General features: G+C 48.7%; 1 protein-coding gene across 1 annotated transcript in view; it reads right to left on the reverse strand.

The window, feature by feature from the left end:
* LOC119568390 overlaps positions 1-9,114 on the reverse strand; it is a 58,693-nt gene that overhangs the window by 42,393 nt on the left and 7,186 nt on the right. The window lies entirely within an intron of this gene.

Raw genomic sequence — 9,114 nt, forward strand, 5'->3', positions numbered from 1 at the left:
AAAGTATAGGTATATATACACGAATAGTCTAGGTTCAAAGAATATGCCTAAACTTCCCTGCGGAACGATTTAGAATTCTATTTATCTCTTGGAATTTTTATTCTACTAGAATGTCACATAAAAATCAAAATCACAAGCAAATCTTATGTACTGCAGTGTCATATACATGTACATCTTCACGAGCATTGTATAACCGATTCAGTTAGTTGACCTAACTTTCCAACTGCTTTCAATATAAACAAAAAGACATTTGCTTGAGAGTGTGCAACTGTTTGGGGGAAGCAGAGAGTCGACTATATAGAAAACCTTCCTTGTATTCCCTCAAGATATACTGTGGCGTGAAAGGGCCTGCGAAAGGCTTAAAAGGGGCCTTTGAGACTGTCTATCCAACTAAGCTCGACATCATTAACAAGCCAGTTTTCCATCGGCCGAGCTTCTCAGTGAGGTCATAGAGGCTGTGAGGACGTTTTCTTCACTAATCCTACCTTGACCCAGTTTAGAATCCGCCCGGGGGCAAAGTCAGGTCAACGCGATGCACTCCCAAGTCGGAAAGGCAAAAGCACTCTAGCGCGTTGATACCCTGGCAGAAACATCCAATATAATAGGGTTTCGAAAAGCGGGTCCTAATTTTTTTTTTAGCAACCTTATTTTTGCATCTGTGTTTTCACTTATGCCACTTGATCGTCTCAAGCTTAGATAACGCTTTTAAATATTACTAATGACTCAACTCTTTACTCTGAGTAACACTTAAATGAAGCACAATAATAGTGTGAAGGGCAACATAGATTTATGACGAATCAAAAATATGTTATGCATACCGGTATTTGGAACTTTTTGTGTGTAACGTTTAATATTAACATTATTTCGATTTTTCCAGACTTCATGAGCACAACATTTTTCAAGTGTCTGTAAACTGTTTTTGATACTTGGGCACGCGTAGCAATGACTGCCTTTCGAGACACGTTCGTGGCGTAAACTCGTGATTTTATCAGTTAAAACGATAAAATATTTACTAATCTACACCAAAAGAGGCAAACCTACAAACACAAAACCACAAACAAATGAAAAAATAAAGGATGATTAGCACGTTCATAGTCACATCCCCTTCTGTTAACCTCAGGTCACCCGATTTGACCTAAGACTCCTTAACTGCCTTCGTGACTCCTCCCAGAATCCAACCAGCATCCACGACCTTGCCCCCCCCCTCTACCCACCCACCACACCCCGTTAACCCCCTTTCCACCCCGTGACGTATCGTGATCCTGTGGCGAAAGGTTTCTCTCAGCGAGCTCCTCCTCGCGGCATTTTAACACGCGCCCGATGGCCCTCTCCCCCCCCCCTGGACATCTGTTGGCCATCTCCGCCTCCAATAATGCGTGGAGTGAAGGTTCAACGCTGCCTCTTTGATCCTCTCGGTTTAATGAATGAGGGACTGATTCTCTTCAACGAATGGGAGTCACGGTCTTGCGTTATTCTTTTTTTAATGAGCATATGCACCATCAGATGGGCCTTTCTCTTTGTCACTCTGTCTGTCCGACTCTTCCCCCCCCTCTCTCTCCTTTCCACTCTCCCTCCTTCCGCCTTTCCCCTCTCCCTCCTTCCGCCTTTCCCCTCTCTATCCTTCCTCCTTTCCACTCTCTTTCCTTCCTCCTTTCCACTCGCTCTCCTTCCTCCTTCCCCCTCTCTATCCTTCCTCCTTTCCACTCTCTCCTTCCTTCTTTCCCCTCTCTCTCCTTCCTCCTTTCCCCCCTCATTCTCTCTCCTCCTTCCCCCTCTCTCCCCTTCCTCCTTTCCTCTTTCTCTCCCCTCAAACGAAGCCTCCATCTACCATCACAAACCTCACCCACAGCTTCCATTTCTTCGATATCCACGACATCTGCCCGACGAAGGCTTTCCCCGTGAATCATGGCTGCTTCCAACGACATATCTTCAGCATTTATCACGTGACCTCTCACCATAATCATCGTTGCCTAACCCGCTTGATATGATTACAGGCCTCCGGTATATGAGGTCTTGATATTAGCATTATAAACCCGTCTTCATGGGTAGCTCTAGCGGAAAGCGAAACCCGTGAATACAAACATTTTTTTCTTTCTCTCTTGTTCAAAGAAGTACGAACTTATCGAGAGGAACCATTAATTATTTTCTCTCCCTCTTCCTCTATCTCTATCTCTCCCATTCTCCCTCTCTCCCCCTCTCTATCTGTCTGTCTCCCTCCCTCCTTCCTTCCCTCCCTCTCTCTTCCCCTCTCTTCCCCCCCCTCTCTCTCTCTCTCTCTCTCTCTCTCTCTCTCACACACACACACACACACACACACACACACACACACACACACACACACACACACACACACACACACACACACACACACACACACACACACACATACACACACACACACACACACACACACACACACACACACATATCACTGCGGGGTGAAAGTCCTGAGGAATCAGCTGATGAGCCGACATTTCTCGAAGAGTTCAAAACGCTCTGTTTCCGGTGCTTACATTTTGATATTCAATTTCAATTTTTTTCTTCTTCTTCTTAAAACGAATAAAATCGGACATGGGAATCCTCACAAGAAACAAAGAAAACCTGTGTCCCAATCGGTTGCTATTGATCGTGGGAATTTGCCGACATTCATGTAAACATCTGCTCGTCATTTTCGCTTTGGGGGTATTGGTGGGCGATAAAAATGCTATTTCTGAACTCTGGGTTGCTCGCTGTCTTGCCAATAATGGTGATTATGATAATAATCACATCACTGATAATAATAATGACAATACTAGTATCGCTACTGCTACTACTACTACTACTGCTACTACTACTACTACTACTAATGATGATCATAATCACAATATCCAAAATAATGACAATGACGACAATTTTGATGGTAATAACAACACAACACTAACAACGGCAACAATAGCATTACTAATAAAATAATAACAGTAACAGTAATGATAAGAATATCTTTAATAAGAACAATAATTAAGATGATGATGATGACAACAGCAATAATTACAACAATGATAATAAAATACTACTGCTACTACCTTCCAATACTATCATTATCGTGATAATCATTGTAATAATAAAAAATATAAGTCATAAGAAGTAGTGATACTAATGAGTGAAACAAATAATGATCGTAATATGAGCTTTTACCATGACCTATCATAATTTTTTTTTGGCATTATAATAATCATTACTATTAATCTGGTTGCCCTAAGAAAATAACAAGATCATTAATACTATCTGTATAGCATAATTATTATTACTATTCTTATTGTTATTCTTATTCTTAATATCATCATCATCACCACAAAAACAACAATAACAATACTGATGACGATGTTGACGATAATACCAACAAAAGAATAACAACACATTAAAATAACAGTAATACCAGCCAGAAGCAATCATATCATTAATAAACAACACCACCATCAGCTAGGTACCCTATAACCTTCTTGGGTCGGAATTCTTAACTGGGCCCCCACCCACCCACCCACCCACCCTTCCTCCGGGACTCGCTGGGGCAGTCCGATCGGCGGGCGGGCGGTGGGTGGGTGGGTGACATTTAAACCCTTTTAGAGATTGGGCCTTAGAGGAGGAGGAGGAGGAGGAGGAGGAGGAGGAGGAGGAGGAGGAGGAGGAGGAGGAGGAGGAGGAGGAGGAGGAGGAGGAGGAGGAGGAGGAGGAGGAGGAGGAGGAGAAGTGTGTGGAGAGGGAAGGGAGGGAAGGGAGAGAAGCCGGGTTGGATGGGATGGGGAGGGAAAGGGGTGAGGGAGGGAAGTGGGGCCAGGGTGAGACAGAGAGAGGGAGGGAAGTGAAACGAGCGGGGGAAGGAGAGAGGGGGGTGGGGTAGAGAGGGGTAAGGTGGCGGTGGGTTGGCTTGGGCGGGGTGGGGTGGGCAGGGAGCCAGCACCCGCGGCGGACTTTCTCTCTTTGGGTGCCGCTGATCTCGCCCGACCCGAGCCCTTCGCCCATCGCATCCGATATTTGGGCCGCCCCCAAACCACCCGCGGCGAGAGCAGTGCACCTTCCGGAGCGTCCCCCATAGCCTGGGACGACTCGCCGTGGTCGTGGCGGCGCGCCCTTCCCCCGCCCACCTGCCTTCCCTCGGCACGTAGTCCCTTAACGAGCGGTACTCACGAGCTTCCCGCGACCGGCGGCTAGCAGGAGGCCGCCTGCTGGGACTGAAGCATCACGCACCGCTACGGCGACCAGCATCCGCTTTCGCAGGCAGTGTCCACAAAAACGACCACAGCACAGTGTTGCCACGCCGGAACTGTGCGCCAGTGGCACGGCCCCGTGTGCGTGCGTGGATATGTGCCCCAGGTCGGAAATAGCAGCCAATATGGCTGCCATGGCGGCACTCTCCCTGGCCGCCATTGCCGATGCAGCCTGGGCCTCATCCGCCTCTCCCAAAGAGCCTTTCATTTCGACGCCCAAATCCAATTTGCAAAGGGCGAGCGAAGCGCAGCTCGAGGCTCCCGACGCGGTCTTCAGTCTCGCCGGGCGGCAATGCAGGTCGTTGCAGCACGACTACCTAGCAACCACCCGCAAGGACAAAGGAGCTCGGTAAGGACGGCATATACAAAGGCTCACGTGAGAAGCTTCTCTGACAGCCCTCAGGGATCTTTTGTGAGCTAATAAGAGCGCCAACCCGGGGCTCAAGGGCTCCATGGTTGGGGCCTACGAGCTTCCAGTGGCCACCGGGAGGGGCTGCACACAGCCGTAAACAATGTTCCCGCGCGACCGCCTCGTCCACAGCGACGATCTTTGCGCGATAACGCCTCCCCCGCCCGCCGACGCCTCAGAGCTGGCATACGGACCCCCCCCCAACCACTATCCCCGTGACCAGCGTTCTCATGAGGTCGCGTCGCCGACCTTCTCCGCGTCGCCCCCCCCCCCCGGCTCACCCCCGCCCCTCTTTTGTAATGACTCCCGCGTGACATGTTTTTGGAAGGCTTCGCTCGCACGGAACAAATCTCCAACTGCTCTCCCGGCCATAATCTCCCTCGACCCCTACTACTGCTCCACATCCGCGCACTCGCTCCTCCCGCGTGGATGTCCCTCTCCCCCTACACAGCCGGTCTCCAGGTGGATCCGCCCGCTCAGGTGACGCAATAGGCATCCACTTAGCGCTAATCTCGCCTTTGCTTCACCTATTACGGCAGCCAATCAGTAGGCCTGACTGTTACGAACGGAGGGAGCAGAGAGAGAGAGAGAGAGAGAGAGAGAGAGTGGGGAAGGGGGTGGGGCGTCATAAGTGTATTACGATAATAGGAGCGAGAGATTACCTAGGGGCAAGTGGTGACGCGGTGGATGCCTGAGTATCGTTATTTAAATGCCCAAGTATTGCACCATCGGAAGTGGCGAAGAGGAGAAAAATAAAAATATACATTTATTTACCCGAAACGTTGCGTGATTTTCCTTTCGACATTTTTCACTAGTGTGACGGTATCTAATTTAATTTTAACGAGTGTTACTGCGTCTGAGCTTTGCTAGCTGACCCATACCTTTTTCAGGATTATAAAAAAGGGTCCAACTTGCAATATCGATAAGAAAAAAACACCTAAGCACAAATCATAAAAATTGAACACGAATAATTCAAGAAGTGATGATGCCATCTTTCACCACGTCTGGCGCACGCTAGCAGGCGGATGTTGCACCATGCAGCGACGCTCTCAGACGCTGAGGTTTTCACATCTCTCACTTCCCTCCCCTCCCTAGCCTTCTTCCCCCACCCCCTCCTTTCCCTCTCCCACCTGCACCGCCCCCCCTCCTTTCCCTCTCCCACCTGCACCGCCCCCCCTCCCCCTCCCCCCTCCTATCCCTCTCCACCTGCACCGCCCTTCTCATTCTTCCTGCACGGGCCCTAGATTCCCCCCTCCCCTCCCCTCCACTTACCACCCGGCTTACATGACCATTCCCCCCCTCCCCCTCCCTCCGCTAGGCAACACCTCGGAGACCATAAAGAAAAGAAAAGAAAAGAAAAAAAAGAAAATATGGCCCTGCTGACAGCCAAAGGTCCCGCGAGTGCAAATCAACTGTTGCAACTATCCGCAAAACAGCCACACCGACCTTTCCCCGGCCGCTAATTTTCTCCTCTGTCCCCTCAACGGCCGAACGTTTCCCTTCACCCGATACCCGCATACCCGCGCGGTCGGGAGTCGGGATATATCTACTCGTGGCGGGCGGGGAGACCTGTTCGAGTCTAGGAATGTCGCAGGTAATCTCTCTCTCTCTCTCTCTCTCTCTCTCTCTCTCTCTCTCTCTCTCTCTCTCTCTCTCTCTCTCTCTCTCTCTCTCTCTCTCTCTCACACACACACACGAACCAAGTAAAGAGCGCCAACGTTAGACCTGATTGATAAATAAATAAATAAATAAATAAATAAATAAATAAATGAATAAATAAACAAAAGTAAGAAAATAAAAGTTTAGAGATGATTTTTAGAAATATTCACTAATCTGCAGTCTTTTACGGCCAAGTATACAAACAAACATGAAGCATGACTCCTTAGGCCCTTTGAAACAAACAGACAGACAAAAAAGGGCATAACAAATAGTTACACAGATCGATTTTTCTTCTGTAAGCCCCCCCCCCTTTGTAATATCATCAAGCTACCATTTCCGCAACACTAGCTCTCTAAATCCCCATTTTCAACAAATTTGGGAGATTTCTTGGCTAAAGGAAGCAACCGGCGTCGCAAGAAACGCATATATTTCACGCCTAAATAGATGTCTTGGAAGCGGAAATCCCTTTGAAAAGCATTCGAAAATCGTCCATCCGGAAACTCAGTTATTTTCCTTGTCTTCATCTTAATATCTACATCTAAATACTCATTCCACCTGAGATTCCGTTTACATAATGGATTCTACTACCATTCTGCCACTACATTCTACTACTTACTCTGTCGCTGCCAATATATAACAACATTAATGATGCATCGCAAAATTTGGTAAGAGTTTGAGAGCACGTTTCTCACGCCTAGTTTTCTTTCGAGTTTATTCCCACTCTTTTTCTTCTTCCTCTGTTTTTCTCCTTTTCTTCTTTTTCATCTCCTCCTCCTTCTTTTTCTTCCTCTTCTTCTTTTTTCTTTTTCTTTTTCTTCCTCCTCTTCATTCTTTTTGCTTCTTCCTCTTTCTTTTCTTTTACTTTTATTTTATTTTTTTCCTATTCTTCCTCTTCCTCCTTCTTCTCCCCCTTCCTCCTCCTCCTGTTTCCCCTTCGGTTCTCCCGCCGCCTCGCCTACCGCCCTCCCCTTCACCCCCCGACCCTTACGCCGAAACAGACAAAATGTTAAATTGCCAAATGAAAACAAAATAATATCAAAATCAATAGAAATACAAACAATAATTTGAACACTAAAGGGGGATGGAGCTGACTGACACCCCCCTCCCCCCGGCTCGCTCACGGGGCCGGGGGGACGGGAGGTGGGGGGGGGGGGTGATTCTCCAGGGCGCAGGTGGCACCGGACGTGCGCTCGTTACGTTGCCGGGCTCTGCCGTGGCACGCGGAAGGTTGCCTGTGCGTTGCCGTACTGCCGCTCTCGCCCCCTGCCATGCACGGATAGCCATACACACCTCCTGCCTGCCTGCCTGCTTGCCTGCATGCTTCAATGCACAGACACGAAACTCCCCCTGCTGCGGGATTAAACTTGCCTCCACCCCTGTGCTTAACTTTAGCCCACAAAGCCTCCCCTTTCTCGCCCTCTCCAAGTTCTATTCTCTGTCGGTCTCTCTGTTCCTTCCACACTTCGCATGTCTGTCTGTCTGTCTGTCTGCCCTCTATCCCGCTTCCTCTCTTTCTCTGCTACCTATCTCTCTCTATATAACCCGTAATGGCACATATAAGCTTAGTTGAATATAATCATAAACAATCATAGAGAAAAAACACCACACTCACCCATACGCAGACATACACAGACAGACGGGCGAGCAGGCAGGCAGGCAAGACACACTCATGCGCAAACACACGCAGACACACACACACACACACACACACACACACACACACACACACACACACACACACACACACACACACACACACACACACACACACACACACACACACACACACACACACACACACACACACACACACACACCCTCCCCGTCCCTCACCCACATATTCCCTTCCCCCTCCCCCTCCCCCCTGCCCACCTACCCACATCCGGCCCGGGTTGGATGATCCGGCAGCATCCCCCGCCATCACACCCTCGCCATGCACGTCGCCCTCCGCCCTAATCCTCCCCTGGCAACCCCTCCTCCTCCTCCTCCTCCTCCTCCTCCTCCTCCTCCTCCTCCTCCTCCTCCTCCTCCTCCTCCTCCTCCTCCTCCTCCTCCTCCTTCTCCTCCTCCTTCTCCTCCGCGCATGACTTCCCTCATCCTGCCCCTTCCCCTTCCACGCCCCCCTACCTCAAATTAATCAAACAAATAAACAACAGAGAAACACGTATAAACAAAGAAAAAAATAAACAAATAAAGAGAGAAACATAAAGAAAAACAATTAAACAACATAGCAACAAACAAAATAAATAGAAATAAAAAAGCAACAACAGATAAACACACGAACCAACCAACAAACAAACGCACAAATAAATAAACCGAACAGACAAACTAACAAATAATCTAACGAACGAACGAACAAACAAACAGACGAACAAACTAACGGAGAAACAAATCGATAACAAAAATAATCCGACCACTGACTAGGGAGGCAGGTAGGCCCAATGGAGAAAGGGGAGGAGAAAATCGGCCTGGTCACTGCGCTGTCATGCACTAAATAACCGACGCCATGGAGAAGTGACACGGCGAAGGGAGGGGGGGAGGGGTAGGAAGAAAAAGAGAGAGGGGGAGTGAGAGGGGGGAGGGAGAGGGAGGGAGGGAGGGGGGGAGAGAGAGAGAGAGAGAGAGAGAGAGAGAGAGAGAGAGAGAGAGAGAGAGAGAGAGAGAGAAGAAGAGAGAGGACAGAGAAGAGAGAGGACAGAGAAGAGAGAGAGAGAGAGAGAGAGAGAGAGAGAGAGAGAGAGAGAGAGAGAGAGAGAGGAGAGAGAGAGAGAGAGAGAGAGAGAGGAGAGAGAGGAGAAGAGA

The sequence above is a fragment of the Penaeus monodon genome, chromosome 43, assembly GCF_015228065.2.
Source record: "Penaeus monodon isolate SGIC_2016 chromosome 43, NSTDA_Pmon_1, whole genome shotgun sequence".
NCBI classification, from domain to species: Eukaryota; Metazoa; Arthropoda; class Malacostraca; order Decapoda; family Penaeidae; genus Penaeus; species Penaeus monodon.